The sequence below is a fragment of the Mustela putorius genome, unplaced genomic scaffold (assembly GCF_011764305.1).
Source record: "Mustela putorius furo isolate JIRA1106 unplaced genomic scaffold, ASM1176430v1.1 tig00000585_pilon_pilon_pilon, whole genome shotgun sequence".
In the NCBI taxonomy this organism is placed as follows: domain Eukaryota; kingdom Metazoa; phylum Chordata; class Mammalia; order Carnivora; family Mustelidae; genus Mustela; species Mustela putorius.
Genome location: NW_025421424.1, coordinates 10,302,967 through 10,320,071, shown reverse-complemented (window position 1 = coordinate 10,320,071; position 17,105 = coordinate 10,302,967). Strand labels below are relative to the sequence as shown.

The 17,105-nt window shown below is 42.3% G+C and overlaps 1 pseudogene; it reads right to left on the bottom strand.

Annotated features, from left to right (window-relative positions):
• Nucleotides 1-1,397: 1,397 nt before the first annotated feature.
• On the bottom strand, nt 1,398-2,258 carry LOC101678126 (annotated as a pseudogene).
• Between the last annotated feature and the right edge of the window lie 14,847 nt (nt 2,259-17,105).

Sequence of the window (17,105 nt, the reverse complement as noted above, 5' to 3'; positions counted from 1 at the left end):
TGTGCTAGCCCCTGTCTCAGGCTTCTGCTATTGTCTGCACTGTTTTCTCCTCACTGGACTGTGAACCACTTCAGGACACAACTGTGCCTTTTTCATCTCTGTCCCCACAGTGTATGGCACAGGGCCTGGTCCACAGCAGGTTAATAAATGTCGGGATATCAAAAGAATAAATAAAGCGGTTCAGTGTCCCTTACACAAACGCCAACTGAACATTTTTCCCCTTGAATTCAGTGCCAGGAAAACTTGATGTTTTCAATGCATTTTTATTGAGTTCCTACTTTATTCAAAACAGTTTGGTGATGTAACGGAGATCTCTGTTGTCCCTACTGTGAAGGAGTCCTACGTCAGGTGAGGGGGGTTAGACACATCTACAGGCATATTTAAGGCAATCTGGGTACAGTGTTCTAATAACAGTATAGGGAAAATGCTTCAGGGGGGTCTGGGGGTGGAAGAGATTAATTCCAAAATGAAGATAAAGGAAGCTTGTTTAACGTTGACTTTGAATGGCCAGAATTTTAAAGATTTTTTTTTTTTATTCGACAGAGAGAGATCACAAGTAGGCAGAGAGGCAAGCAGAGAGAGAGGAAGGAGGAAGCAGGCTCCCTGCCGAGCAGAGAGCCCGCTGCGGGACTCGATCCCAGAACCCTGAGATCATGACCTGAGCTAAAGGCAGAGGCTTAACCCACTGAGCCACCCAGGCGCCCCTGAATGGCCAGAATTTTAAACAGATATGGGGATGGGAAACAGCCTTCACCTGTTTGTGACTCTGAGGTCTCTGAAAGCATGAACTGTATTTTCATCTTTGTATCTACAAACGCCTAGTACGGACCCGGCATATGGTAAACTTTAAAAAAATGCTTTATGGAACACAGAGCTTATGAGTCTAGGGGTAGATGAAAGACTGGAAAGGATGGTTGAAACCAAACTGGGAAGGACACAGTTCTGTTTGTTGTGAGTAGCCATAGAACGTTTTTCAGTTGGGGAGGGATGCGATCAGATCAGAGTATCTGTGATCTGTGAAGGATGAATTAGAAGGGAAGGAGACGGGAGACCAGGAGAGCAGCTAGAGGCTATTTAAAAGGCACAGGTGAGAATCAATGAGGATGTGAATTAAGCAGTGGAAGCGGAAGGGGCAAGGACGGAGGGGGATCTCCTGGTTTTTCCATTTTTGTAAAATTTGTCTATTTTAATGTTTTTTTGTTGTTGTTCTTATTGTTTTTTTGTTTGTTTGTTTGTTTGTTTGTTTTTTTAACAGTAGAATAAATAGCTCTCTTTACGATGGCTGACATGCACATAAAACTGCTTGGTAGTATTCAGAAGCATGAGAGTCATGGCAGTGTCCCTGATTGGTATCCAATCTTCAACAATTCTAAGAAGTTACTGCTTTGACATCAGTTTCACACAAGTAAGACTGCATTTAGGCATTCATCAATTTCAGGATGGCTGGTGACCTGGCATGCTTTCCCCAAGTAAACTTGCCTCCTGTCACGACACCCAACTTACTCACATTCACCTCGATGGCTGGACCTTTAGTAGTAACACCAAAGCTGCACATAGTGCGAATGAGGGATTCTCCCTGACATGAAATATGGGCGGGGAAATGATAGCTTGCAGTTTAGGAGGTCTTGCAGGCCTTTTTGAAGTGTAAGTCCATTGGCCTAATGAATCATTTGTATTTAGGTGGTGTTTTTAATTGTAATTAGGTGGTTTTTAAATTTTTTAAATTTAAAATTTTTAATTAAGTTTTAATTTAATTAAACTTTAATTTAATTAGGTGGTTTTAATTTAATTTCAATTCCAATAAAGCTCAATTAGTAACCATCCTCTTCCACGCTTTCTTCTTTCTCTTTCCTGTTCAAATAACTTGGAACACCTGTGTTTCTCCCTGGGCATGAGCTCTTGGCAGACGTACTCCCATTTCCCACTATCTCTTTTCATGTTTGTTGATCATATTGGAAAACACTTAGCACAGACTGCCCCTATCTCCCCAGCAGATACGCAGGTACTGCTCCTTGTGGAGTCTTTACATCATTCTTTTGTTTGGGGTTTCTCTCTTCATGTATCTTGATAATCTTTTTCATTTGTGTTTTCTCAGCATGGTGATGTTGATGGGAGAGCTTAGCTTTTTGATCATCTTTTTCCCCTTCCTTGAACATTCGTGAGCTTCTCTGACCTTCTTTCTTTACCTTTTTTTCATGGTAATCCAAATAACATCCCTAATATTTATGGTGTAACTCAATATATTCATTTTGTGGCATGGGGATGGGCCCTAGGTTCAGCTGTTGGGCCGTGAAGGAGCTCTCAATTTTCGGGTGTCAGAGACCCAGGAGCTGACACCACATAACCTGCAGCAGAAAAGGGCAGGATCTTCTGGTTTCAAATTGACATTTCTGTTTATTTTATTAAAAAAAAAAGTCACTGAAGCACTAAGAAGGACTTGAATAAAATAAGCATTCCATCACTGGTATAACTAGGAAAACATACATAATCCCAAACCGCAATATATAAATAAGACAAAAACTATGTGGGATGTTGGGAATTGATTTAACAGAGCAGAGAAAGCTTAAAACAAATAGACTTAAGTGTCTTTGGATGGCTATATTAGTCAGAAGCCACCCTATTGACCCTGAAGAACCCAGGAGAGATGAACATCCAAGAGGTACTAAGTGCAAGGAAGGTATATGTGTGTTATAATTGAGTAGGGGAATATGTTGAACGTCTGTAAAAGGATCAGTTAGAGCTCTAGGATCCAACCCTGCCCAGCCAGATGACTACCCCTCTCTCACCCTGGTGGGAGAGAAGAGATTTATGCTTGAGAGCAATTGAACCAGAAGGCCTCTGAGTTCAGAGACATCAAGCTTGGCGAGAGGGCTTGGGGGAGGTGGCCAACTGAAAAGATAAGAAATACATGAAAGGTTGCACACTGAATACTGAGGCCCTTAGTCACCTTTCCCTACCCCAGAATACCAGCTGCCACACCCTCATGAGAGGAGAGTGGATTGACCTTCACTGGAGAATCTCAATGGCCCCTGCCAGAGGAGTTAGGGACACACACACACACACACACACACACACACACACACACGTATATCTCCCCAAGAAAAAAGATCCAGTCCATAGCTTGAACTCCAGTAGTCATCAAACTCGCCCAATCACAGAAGACTTCCAATCAGTCTTCCAATCATTTTAGTCTTAAAAATGAACTGAAGGGGAGTGAGTGAGTGACTTAGTCTGTTAAGCATCTGACTCTTGACTTCAGCTCAGGTCATGATCTCAAGGTCATGAGATTGAGCCCCACATTGGGCTCTGTGCCCAGAGGGCAGTCTGATTGAGATTCTTCCTCTTCTTCTGCCCCTCCCCCTGCACTCTCTCTCTCAAATAAATAAATAAATCTTAAAAAAAAAAAAAAGAACAGAAGAAAATTGGTCTAGATTTTTTAGAAAGGCCTACAACATAAAAAGCAGAAAGAAAAGAAAACAAAACCAGGAGAAGGAAACTAATTTTAAAGAAAGCAATAATTAGCATCCTCAGAGAAACAAGGATGCTATAAAAAAGGCACAATAAGAGAATAAGAAAAAGCTCTTGCAAATTAGCAATATAACTAAAATTAAAAATTCAAAAGAAGAATTGGAGGATTAAGTTGGAGAACTCCCACTGAAAGTAGAACACAAAGATATGAATAATAATATGGAAAAGATAAGGAAATTGGAAGATTTTGCCTCTGATTGCAAACCAATATAGGTTGTAGAAATATGGAACCAAGAAAATGGATAAAACAAAGAAATAATTTTATGAGATTTTGGAAAACCACAGTGCCAAGGAATCTAGATTAAAAGTCTAAAAAGTGTTCCTCCCAAAACAAACCTTTTAAAAGGCTGCACATTGGGTCCCTGGGTGGCTCAGTAGGTTAAGCCTCTGCCTTCAGCTCAGGTCATGATCCCAGGTTCATGGGATCGAGTCCTGCATTGGGATCTCTGCTCGGTGGGGAGCCTGCTTCCCATTCTCTCTCTGCCTGCCTCTCTGTCTACTTATGGTCTCTCTCTCTCTGTGTCAAATAAATAAATAAGTTCTTTAAAATAAAATTTAAAAAAAGGTTGCACCAAGACACATCCTCATGGAATTTCAGTACACTAACGATAAAGAATTAATGGAAAAATGTTCCAGACAAAAAAACAGGCTTCATACAAATGTTTAGTCATTAGCAGCTAGCTACCCTGGAAGCTAGAAGAGAGGGGAGAACTACATTCAGTGCTATGAAGAAAAATTATTTTCACTCTAGGAATATACAGCTAAACTGTCATGATGTGTGATGACAGAATAAAGATATTTTAGAATTAGAAAAATCTCAACAAACCTAACTCTGCTGTAGCATGTCTAAAGAAGCTGCTAGACAATATGCTCCATCAAACAAAGAGGAAGCATGAGGTCCAAGAAAGGAAAGAAGTGAAGGGAATCCCAGGTTACTGGTCAAGGGGGGTGTCTCAGAATAAGAGGTGTGTAGCTGACCTGGACAGTAAACATAGAACAGGAAGACTTAAGACTCCAGGAGACAATACTCTTAGGAGGGTGCAGGGAAGAGAAGTGGAGTGATAAGAATGATAGCAAACTGCATTAAAGAAGTTGTTGGAGGAAATGGGGACATTAAGCCAGTCATCGATACATAAAATGCTGAGAAAATGGGGGCACCTGCGTGGCTCAGTGTGTTAAGCCACTGCCTTCAGCTCAGGTCATGATCTCAGGGTCCTGGGATCGAGTCCCGCATCGGGCTCTCTGCTCAGCAGGGAGCCTGCTTCCCTTCCTCTCTCTCTGCCTGCCTCTCTGCTTGCTTGTGATCTCTGTCTGTCAAATAAATAAATAAAATCTTTAAAAAAATGCTGAGAAAATGGAAAAAAAAAGAAAGAAAGCAGCTATTAACAATGTGAAAAACTAAAGTTGAACAAGGAAATGGAAAAAAAAAGGCAACTATTAACCACTTGAGAAAACAAAGTTGAACAAGGAAGAGCCATTATAATAGTACATTACTTGATGCAGCAATAAACACTTTTATGTGGTTCTAATAAGGTAGATATTGAATACTGATTGAAATTGTGATATAACTACAGATAAAAAGATAAAAGAGGAGAGAAGTCACATAGAGTGGTTGGAGGAGTTTGAAAGAGCTAAGTAATTATTCATTAATAGAGGACATCAATACATAATAACTGATATTGGAGAATCAAGAAAAAGCAATACAAACTTACTTAAATTCATAAAGGTAAATATAAAAAGAAAAGGCTAAAGAATTGACAAGTTACTCTTCATAGGCTACTATATATGGTGGTTGTGCATTTCAGAGCTCACAGAGTGTTTAAATGGTATCCCCAAAGTTGAGTTTTGCACAACCTGCACAGCCTTATGGAGCAGTTCGGCCTCCTGGGGGCAGGACCAGCACTGGGGCAGGCTGATGTGATAAAGGGACTGCTCTATCCAGTTACAAACATGTTAGCCCTATTTGCCTTTTAAAATTTTGTGTTTGATTTTTAAAAATCTAAAATAAAAAAGAACTGTACACTACACAGATTAACTTTTAATTAATGTAAATTAAATCTTAATGCAAAAGTTTAAATACATTTAAAATTGTCTTCATAATAAAAAATAAAATGAAATGAAATAAAATTTTAAAAAGAGGCAAGTACGGATTTAAGACATACATCTTTAAAAGCTTCTGGGATTTGGCAGCCTCTGAAGGATAGTTAGATGAAGAAGAGACGGTAAAGATTGTGGAGAATAATTAGTTAAATACGGAGGAGAGAAAAGAAAGGCACTTAGTATCCTAGACGTCAACGAAAGAGTTACCAGAGGCGGTAATGGCCAACAGCGCCACATGCTGGTGAGGGGGAATCATGAGATCTCTGGCATCAGAAGTCCGGCCCTGAGTCTAACCCAGCTCAGCCACCCTTCCCAGCGGCTCTTCCCTCGCCTAAAAAAAGGTGATGATACTAACCCCACAGTACCCTTTTGCTGTTGCTTTTATGAAATACAAAACACGGGTCTGTCAAGGAAACCCCAACCTGACATCCCCAAGGGAACGCCTCCTGTTTCACCCCAGCTGTTGGGCTTCATGGAATTCAAAAGCAGCATTAAAAATAAATAAATAAATAAATAAATAAATAAATAAGACAATTTTACAGAGCATACCCTATGCCAGGTACTGTTTTCCACACTTTACTTACATTAACTTTTGTAAAGATGAGGAAAATGAGTCACAAAGAGGTTAAACATCTAGTGTGATACTAGAGATGAGCCAAATATTAGAGACAGGCCCCCATGAACACTAGCCTCTAGCATAGCCTCATGATCCTCAGCAAGGAGTTGAGAAGCAGAGGTTCCTCCCCTGCTCAAAAACCTGCAATGACTCCCACTGGCTTCTGGATAGAGTATCCAAGTTTCTTGGTATTCAAGTTTCTTCATAACACCTTCCTACCTTTTTAATGTCATTACACCGTCTAGTCACAAACCCTATGTGCCTGCTACACTGAACTGCTACACTGTTCTGAACTGTCCTGAATTCTCACACCTTTGGGCTTTGGCCATTCCTTCATCCCAAAGTACGGAGTAGTAGAGTGAGGGCAAATAGATGAGATGTGGAATTCAACGGATCTGTATCTGTTTGGTCTATTTCCAGTGGTGGCAGAGGTTGCTAGTTGTCTTCTGGATTTCTACTCTCCCTGTATCTAGAAATAACAAAACCTGATTTTTGGATGGACACATTATTATCTAAAAGACTGTTTGATCATATGACTAATTTTTAGCCAATGATAGGTAGGTGAAAATGTGTGGAGTTTCTGTAGGTTTCCTCATTGGAATAGTTGCTGTTTCTTCCTGCTCCTTAGGGCATAGGTGTGATGTCAGGAGCTCCAGCAGCCATGCTGCACTACAGAGAGGAGAGCTACGTAGCAGGGATGATGGAGCAGAGAGCCTAAAAAATCTTGGTCTGTGGTAATGATGCAATGGTCATGCCAGCCCCGAATTACCTGCCTTTGGACTTCTATCTCATTTAAGCTTCTGTTTTTCAGATGTTTGTTATTAGTAGTTAATCCTACCTTTAAGTAATATACAAGCTTGCAACACTTACCTTTCTAGGTCTAAACCTCAGCAGTGAAATGGAGAGAATTATACCACTGGTAATGGTGCAAAATAAATGACATAACATGAAAAAAATGTTATATTTGCTGGCGGGCTGGGAGAGAGATTTTTGGGAAGGGGAGAATTTCAGGATTAAGCAAGTCATGCCACAGCTGTTTTTACCAACTTCCCTGAGCCAAGCCCCCTGAGACACCCAATCACTGGGTGTCTTAATGCTTGAGTAAGGAGTCAGTAGACGAGGTGACCTTTGGGAGCCATCCAAAATTTAAATAAAGCAGAAGTCTCTCTACATTCACTCTTGTCCATGTCTATGGACAATCCTGATGGAGCGTGGCTCCCTTTCTTTAGAAATCACATGAAGACCATGCCATTTCTCTCTAGTAACACTCAGCCATTACAGATCCGCATACATAGCCTCTTAGTCTCTTTCTTTTCCTCTGTGTGTGTGTGTGTGTGTGTCCGTCCCTATCTCTGCCTCTCTTTTTCTCTCTGTGGGACTAAGAGAGAGATATAAGAGGCAACAAAGGAATGAAGCAGAGTGAGGCTCTTAGGGATGGTGGGCTCAAGAACTTCTAAACAGGCTGAACCTGAACTGGTTAAATAGACCACTCTTGGGGTGTAACCACAGTAGATCACTTGCTCTTTTTTTTTTTTTTCAGGACAGTGGGGAAGGGGCAGAGAGAGAACCCCAGGCAGGCCCCACACCCAGAGTGGAGCCTGATGTGGGGTTTGATCCCATAGCCCTAAGACCATGACCTGAGCTGAAATCAAGAGTCAGATACCTAGGAACCCCCACTTGCTCTTTTTATTTCTTAATTTTTTTAAAATTTTTTAATTCTTTAAGATTTTATTTATTTGACAGAGAGAGAGTACAAGCAGGTGGAGGAGCAGGCAGAGGGAGAGGGAGAAGCAGGCTCCCCGCTGAGCAAGGGGTCCAATGTGGGGCTTGATCCCAGAACACTGGGATCAAAACCTCAGCCGGAGGCAGTTGCTTAACCTACTGAGCCATCCAGGTAACCCCCACCCCCAACACTTGCTCTCTTTAAAGGTTCCAAGCACTTTCAAAATTCAATGTCTCATGCCAATTTCTTCCTTTGACTGGGGCACTTCACTGCCCTCTTTCCCTGGTTTGCTTGACAAACTTCTGCTCTTTCCTTAAAGATTCAGCTTAAATGTCACCATCTCCGAGAAGCATTTTCTGGCCCAGTTAGACAATTAAACCATATGGAGGCAAGATTGGCATCTTGTCATGAAAGCGAGTAACCTTCCTAGATGTGTGTCTGAAGAGAAGGTTGCTCTAAGTTAGTTAGAAGATGAGCCAAGGGAACATCTGTGGAGATGGTCACAACACCCCCATGCTAACAAGAAGCAATCTGGGGTCCAAATGAGCCGCCAACTGAATGATCAAGGACTCCGTGCCATTGAGCATGGCCAATGGTAAATTTAGCAAAGAGGGAAAAAAATAGAGTAGGTCTAACTTCAGCCCCTTAACTCATTCTCAGTAGGACCTTCAGAGAGCTTTTAACTTTGCTCAGAAGAACTCTTCTTGAGGCATCCTTCAAGATAAACTGATTACAGTGGTCCTTCTTATCCGAGGGGCATAGACCTCAAGACCCCCAGTGGGCGCCTAGAACAGCAGTTGCACAGAACCCTATGTAACACGATTCTTTCTCTTATACATATGTACCTCTGATAGAGTTTAGTTGATGAATTAGGCACAGTAAGAGGTTAACAACCATAACTAATAATAGAATAGAACAACTCTCACAATATACTGTAATAGCAGTTACATCAGTGGGACTCTGTCTCTTGCTCTCAAAATATTTTACTGACCCCTACAATCCTTCTTCTCATGATAAAGCTCAATGACAAAATGCCTGCATGACGAGAGGGAGTAGGGAAATGACATAGGTGTAGTGATGTCAGGAGAATCATATGCTTCCTGATTGCAGCTGACCGCAAAAAACTGAAACTGTGGAAAGTGGATCCACAGCTAAGGGGGGCCTCCCGCAAAACCCATGTGCCTCAGGAATGGAAGAATTCACCTGCTGCCTATGGTTGTTAAGTAGTCGCAGTTAAATGCTAGAGGACTGCTGCCAAAACCAGTGACTTTTGCTGTAGCACAGGTGACCTTCTTTTCGGCTATAATTAGATGTTAGAGATAATCATCTAGGAAGGGGTATGCCTAATTCATGATATTAATGCCACTTAAAATGTTTTAATTGTGGTAAAATCTGCATAGCATAAAATGCGCCTCCCTCACCATTTCTAAGTGTTCCCTGCAGTAGTATTAAGTACATTCACGCAGCTGTGCAAACATCACCACTATCAGTTTCCAGAACTCTTTTTTATCTTGCGAAACTGAAATCTGTACCCATTAAACAATAACTTCCCAGTCCCTGCTCCCCCAGGCCCAGGCAGCCACCATTCTACTCTGTCTCTGTGAATTTGATCACTTGGTACCTGAGACAAGTGGGGTCCCACAGTGCTTATCCTTTCGAGACTGGCTTATTTCACTTGGCATTATGTCCTCAAGGTTCATCCATCTTGTAGCATGTATCAGACTTCCCTTCCTTTTTACGGCTGAATAAGATGCCCTCGTCCATAACAGATCACATTTTGTTTATCCGTTCATCCTTTGATGGACACTTGGGTGGCTTCCATGTTTTAGCTTATTGTGAATAAGGCCATTATGAACACGGTGTACCAGTAACTCTTTCAATTTCTCTGGATAGACACCCGGAAGTAGAATTTCTAGATCATATGATGATTCTAACTTTAGTTTTTTGAGGAACCATCATACTGTTTTCTCTAATGTCTGCATCACTTCACATTCCCACCAACATGGCACAGGGCTCCAGTTTCTTCAAAATGTCCCCAACACTGGTTATTCATTCTCCTTCCCGCCCTCTTGCTGTCCCGCCCTTCCTCCTTCTTCCCTTTCTTTCATTTGGATAGCAGTCATCCTAATGAGTATGAGGTGATATCATTTTGCCTTGAATTTCCCTAGGAACTAGTGATCTTAAGTATCTTTTTTTTTTTTTCTTTGCCATTTTACCGTAAGAAACCACTATCTTACATCCTCCTTTTTGTAATAGGGATGTGTGAGTAATCACACCACTGTTATCAAATCATTGGTATGCAATTTTTTTAAAAGTCCAAAACACATCTCTGTTTATCTCATTCCACTTGGATGATGCTATTAGATCCGTCAAAATCACATCTAACTCCTCCAACTCTTATAGCAGCGAAAGGCTTGTTTTGTGCAAGCATCAATAATCAGGGTCAACGTCAAGATCATGCAACTTTTCTCATAACAAGTTCTTGTCCAGGGAAGCCCACTTAGATGCTTTTCTGTGGGTTTGAGTTTCTTTAGGCAATGGAAGTCTAAGATAAATTCATTTGAAAAATTCCTGATGGCCTTTTCTGATTTCTGCTTTACATGCCCCCCCCCCCAACACCCCTGCCTGTCAAGCAAGGCACCAGGAGGGAAAGTCCTATATTTGCTAGAACAGACTGTGAATAAAATCATTTTAAGGTAACGGTAATCCTTTCAGAACAGATGAGAGGAGAAACCTCTCCTCTGAGACATCCAAGATTTAAAAGATTCTTTGCTAGCAACAGCTCAAATTGAGCTAGGAAAAACCTGGTGCATTTATGCTGGTCCCCTGACCTCCCAAGCATAATCATAAGCCCAGATGGGCTCCAGGGAAGTTATGCAAAGGTAAGTGAGGGGTAACATGTATAATTTTTACTCAGACCACAGCAAAAAAAAAAAAAAAAAAAGTTAATGACAACATAGAATATACACTAGAGATAGAGATATAAATTCCCCTGAAGTGTGTCCCATGACCTACCATTTAATACCACCATTTTTCAAGGAAGGTCAGTTTGGCAAAGACATTTTTTTTTTTTAATTTAAATTTGACAGACAGAGATCACAAGTAGACTGAGAGGCAGGCAGAGAGAGAGGGGGAAGCAGGCTCCCCACTGAGCAGAGAGCCCAATTCAGGGCTCGATCCCAGGACCCTGAGATCATGACCTGAGCCACCCAGGCGCCCCTAGCAAGGATTTTTTTAAAATTTAGAATAATAAATCTATCTCCAAAAGAACTGTCCGTGGGCATCCATTCATTCTCTAACATCTTGAAATAAGGTCTCACTGGAGGCAATGCCACTGTTGGTGTTTAGGTCTCTAGAGATGCCATTCGGGCCTGGGGAAAAAATACAGATTATCATCAAGAGAAGACTGTTTGAAGAGACAGGGCTGTGTGGACAGGAAGACGGAGCGTCTTCATCTTCTCAGGGAAATAAATCAAGGCCAGAGAAAGGAATTCTGTTCACCATGCCGCGGAGCAAAGGTTGACTGAGATAAGGATGGCCCATCCATTAGGACTGCTGTCAAAATTCCCCTCCACACACACTTTTCTTGGCAGTCACAAAAATAAATGGCCCACACCCATAGAAAAGAGTGTTCTAAATGAAAAGCTCCTATAGGCATGTTAGTTTGTGGGGAACAAAAGGTTGACCTTTTTAAAGATTTGTTTGTTTATTTTATGGGGGTGGGGGGTGGCGAAGAGGAGCAGAGAGAGAGAGAGAGAATCTCAATTAGACTTCCTGCTGAGCACAGAGCATGACATGGGCCTGGCCCCATGTCCCTGAGATCATGACTTGAGCCTTAATCAAGAGTTGGATGCTCCATTGACTGAGTCATCTAGGTGCCCCCAAAGGGTTGATCTTTTAAAGTATGCTTTAGACTATATTCTGGACCCACTGAGGGATCCATACCTAAAAATACAGCATCTTCCCTCTTAAGTATCTCTTGGGTGATTCTGATTGCTTTACTCGACTTGGGCATTTAAACTTGGGCTCCAGAACAGAGCTTTAAAGCCCCCAGAAAACCTAATATACCACAGTGCTTCCCATAGGAACTCATTTGGCCATGTTGCAAGTAAGGACCTTTGGTTAATGAGCAAGACAGACACAGACAGACCGACACACACACGCCACCTCCACTACCCCTAGCTTTCTCATAGAGCAGCACAGCACAGGGAAGGGGGTAGCCACAGGGCTAATACTTAGGAGTCAACACTGGGGTTGGCATCCTGACCACACTGCCTCCTCGCTGTGTCTCTGGGCATGTTACTGAAACTCACTAAAACTCAATTCTGTCATCTGTAAAATGGGAGTAGAAATGATCCACATCAACTAGTGTGCTCATGAGGAATAAATGTGATTATTCATATGAAGTCCTGAGACCCAGGGCTGGTGGTACATGCTAAATGTGAGCGACTGTTATCTGTTATTATCGTTATGAATTTTATTACTATTTGATTTACCCCTTCCTTTCAGTAAACAATCATGACGCACCTCTGCCTGGCCCCAGTCCTTTGGTCTGAGGAAGGGAGTGTCCAACCAGTTCCTGGAAATGAGGTATCTTCAGGGTGTCCAGATCAGGTCACCTGCCCCGAGGTAAGACTTACTGGGGACTCAGCCAAGGACAAATTCTTCAGGAGCTCCCTGGTGTGAGAAGGTAAATCCATAGGGAAGTGTCTTTGCCTGAAACCCTGAGGTAGCCCCTGAGTCAGGTTTTGCAGTGATGGCCTCAGGCCAGAGGAGATTTACAATGAAGTCACAAACTTCCCTCTGCAGTTCCTCACTGACATGGGACCCTTCCAAGGTTCTGGGAAATGCCTGCTAATTTTATATTAATTTTTTATTGTTTTACTGAAGGAGGTCCCCCAGATTATTTAATCTTTAGACCCTACTGAACTGAATCCACTTTTACATGGGACTAGTTAAGGAAAGAGAACACATTTTTGAGGGGTCCTATAAATAGATTCAACACAACCCTTATAAAAGCCATTTCTAAGAAGTTGGGGTATTGTCATTTTGGCCTAGGCTCTCCTAGGTTCTCCACTTTGGAGGGGTGCTATAAACCTATAATGATCAGATTTTCTTTCTCAAATGACCCACACTTGGTGGGAAGGGGCTTCTCAAGTTTTCTCTCCAGATAATTTTAACACACTGACAAACTGGCTGACCAGCACTAGACTGGATTGTGGGGATCCTATCTCTTAGGATATGGTCTATTTTCCCTTGAGAACCTGAATGGATGCTGTATACTCAGATCTGGCCCCTGCCCCCCACCTGCCCTCAGGATTGTCACCTGCTGACATCACAAACCAAGTCTCCCCTTCATCTCCCACCACAGCATTTCCCTCCAGAGAAGGAACTTCCTGCCCAAGATTACCCCTCCAGATGCTTGTATACAAGGTTCTAGTGAATGAAGGCCCAGTCTCCAGGCTCACTGCCTCCCAGTTCAACTTCTCTTTCTCTCTCCCCTGTCCTGCTTTCCTCACTTCTTAACAAATACTGTTCCTGACTGCCTTCCCCCATAAACCTCCTGAATGCAAATCTCTGCCTCAGAGTCTGTTTCCTGGGGAACCTGACCTGTGACAGACCTCAACCGCTCTTGCCTCCCCCGCGCCCTTCCCAACATCCCTTATGTGGCATCTTAGAAGAGAAGCATGTACAGCTCTCAGAGATACGATCAAGTTGGGATAGATATGCCATAGATCTATGAAGTCAGTCATATGAATCCCTAGGTAAAACAGATTAAATGATAGAAATAAAAAGGATTACATGGAGATGGCTTTAAAGTAAAGCAAAAAGCTTAGAGATTAAAGAAACACATGTTAGACTGGATGAGATAGACTAGGTTCAAAATAAAAGATAAAAGACTAGAAGCTGAGATTTTTGAAAAGTAAAAAGAAATAAGAGATTAAGATTTCAAACGAGAAGCTTAAAACTCAGGATATGAAAAGCTCGAAACACACACAGATGAGACTTGCTGATTAGGAATAAAATTCAAGAGCTAAAAGGTAAAAGAAAGGGAAAGAAAATTTAGGATGATTTAAAAATAAAAGCAGCTCCCCAAAAGGTTAAGCATAGACACGCCATATGATCCAGCAATTCCACCTCCAGGCACAGACCCAAAATGACAGAAAGCAGGGTCGTGAATAGATACTCGTACACACACGTGCACAACAGCAGTATTCACGATAGCCCCCAAGTGGAAACAACACAAGTGTGGATAAACAAAATGTGGTATGTGCGTATAATGGGATACTCATCAGCCTTAAAAAGAAAGGAGATTCAGACACGAGCTACAACATGGATGAACCTTAAAGACTTTATGTGAGTGAAATAAGCCAGTCACCATAGGACCTACTGTATGACTCCGGTTATAGGAGGTACTCGGGGTAGTTAAATACACAGAGACAGAAAGCTGAATGGTTGATCCAGAGGCTGGATGGAGAGGCCATGGGGCGCTGTCTAACGGTAGAGTTTCAGTTTGGAATAATTAAAAAAAAAGTTTTCGAGATGGACAGCAGTGAGGGTCGTACAATAATGTGAATATTGTACTTAATACCACTGAACTGTACACTTAAAAATTATTAAAACCTAAGGCTTCTGTGTATTTTGCCACCATAAAAAATGTCTTCCCGTGGGGCAGGTGACTCAATTATTAAGCGTCTGTCTTTGGCCCAGTTTATGATCTCAGGGTCCTAGGATCAAGCCTCACATCGGGCTCCCTACTCAGTGGGGAGCCTGCTTCTCCCTCTCCCTCTACCTGCTCTCCCTCTCTCTCTCTGTCAAATAAAATCTTGGGGGGAAAAAAAGAGACTTTGGGCGCCTCAGTAGCTCAGTTGGTTAAGCTCAGGTCATGATCCTGGATCGAGTCCTGCATCGGGCTCCCTGCGAGCAGGGAGTTTCCTTCTCCCTCTGACCTTCCCCCTTTCATGCTCTCCCTCTCATTCTCAAATAAATAAATAAAATCTTAAAAAAAGAAGTTAGATTTATTAAAAAAAAACTCTCTCTCCCCAAAATAAAAAGAAAAAGTCTATAAATCAGAGAAACATGTAGTTAGCCAAAAGGGAGCAAGAGGGCGATCCTGGCCAAGTGGGCAAGCACTGGATCAGAGCAGAGCTCAGCGAGAGAAGCAGGAGGAGCACCCTGCACGGAGGAGCTGGGTGTCGAGTAGTGTCCTTGCTCTCACCCCACATCAAACTCATGTTCCGGAGGGGAGTCTGGGTCTTCCATCAACAGGGAACATGCAACCCCCTGGAAACTTCTCATAATCCACGTTGAGAAGAGGAAGTGTGCCTGAGAGTGGGGAGAAACTCCTCAGAACAGAAATGGGTAGGGGAGCATCAAAGCCAAGAAGGATACTTGGGACTCACCCACTCATTCTGACCAGCACTTTGCAGGGCAGGGGCTATTTTAAGCTGTGTCTGAAGGAAGTCTTTCTCCTGGGTTGGAAGGGAAGTCTTGGCAGCTATCCCTGAGGTTTCCTGACAGCTGTCCCCTATTTCCTTACATTCTTTCAACCCTGTAGTTCCAGAATGGAGACCCCATCTCACTGGGAGACTAAAGCTATGAAGATACTCCCAAGGAGGAAGCTGCTTTTCCAGGCATGGAGGAAGAGGAAAGGGAAATGCGACGTGGACTGTACCTGCCTCTGCTCCCATGTGAACAGCTACCAAGACTTCCCATCCAGCTGTAGCCAATGCTGGTGTTTCTCCTCATCCTTCAAAACTCCAGATGTTCCAGGAAGGCACCCTAAAGTAATTCCATTGATGATGTGCCCTGAAGATTCAGTCATGTGTTTGTTCATTTGGCTATTCTTTTGTTCTACAATATCTGTGGCAGAAATGTTTCTTGAGTGCCTCATATGTGACACCATGCTAGGGTTGTGGTAGGAATCTTTGTGGGATTGATTCTAGCACAAATACTGCCATTTTAGAGGTAAGGGGATAAGCCCAGAATTGTTTTATCCAATATGATAGCCCCCAGCCACATGTGGCTGTTTCAATTTAAATTAATTTAGACTAAAAAGTCAGCTTCTGAGTTGTATGAGTCACATTTCAATTTGTCAATAGCTCATGACTATTGACTACCATATTGGACAGTGCAGATCTGGAACATTTCCAACGATTCTGTTGGACCACGATGGTCTAGGGAGTTGGGAGAATTGTCCCGGCTCACATAACTATTCAACAGTTCAAATCCAACTGTGAACAGACATAATTTCCCACCTACATTTTTGCCAAAATAAAAATGAGAGAATTATTCTAGTTCTAAACACCAAAATATTTGGAAGAAAACAGAACAAAAACAGAGGTGGCTCCGTAAATACATTTTTTTACAGGTATCCATGTAACTGACTTCAGTTAGAGTAACATAACCAGGGTTACAACTAGATGTTTCCATTCATTCAAGTCCTTAAAAACATTGAAAGCATGGGTTCAGTAACCAACAAGGGTTGCTGAGGACCATGCTCCTGTTTTGGTTAGGGAAGCCCTGTTCTGATCAGGATAGAAGCAGACCATGCAGACCCATTCCTGACTGAGCCAGGCAGATCCATAGGCCACCGGGTCATTAAGGAGAGCTTCTGTGGAGGGTAGTGGTTGGCAGCAGAGGTCTGAGTCCTGCCTCCAGCATCTGGACAAGTTTCTTAATTTCTCTGAGAATCCGAATCCTTATCTCTGAAACAAGTGTGATACTAACCTGGCAAGGCCATTTTGAAGATTGAATGGGATGATTTATGTGAAAGTGCCTAAAACACTTTAAAGCATTAATCAGATATCTTGTTATAATGCCACTCCTATCACCTTGGGGCTGGACACACCCACCTCCCTAATTAAACCCTATCACACAATTTCTCAGACTTGTGGATGATGTTTCCCTCTGGGCAGAGAGTCTGATACATGGCCCTGACAACAGAAGTAGAAATGCCCCATCTTATATTATTATTAGTGTTGTTATTTCTGAGTATCAACAGCAACAGTATTAGCAAACAAAAGAACCCCATCAGCTGAAACTACTTCCAAAGGCCAGATGACTTTAGCTTACCACTGCTCTTTGACTAAACTTCTGACCCAGCTGGGGAAAGATTGGATTATCTTTTTCTTTATT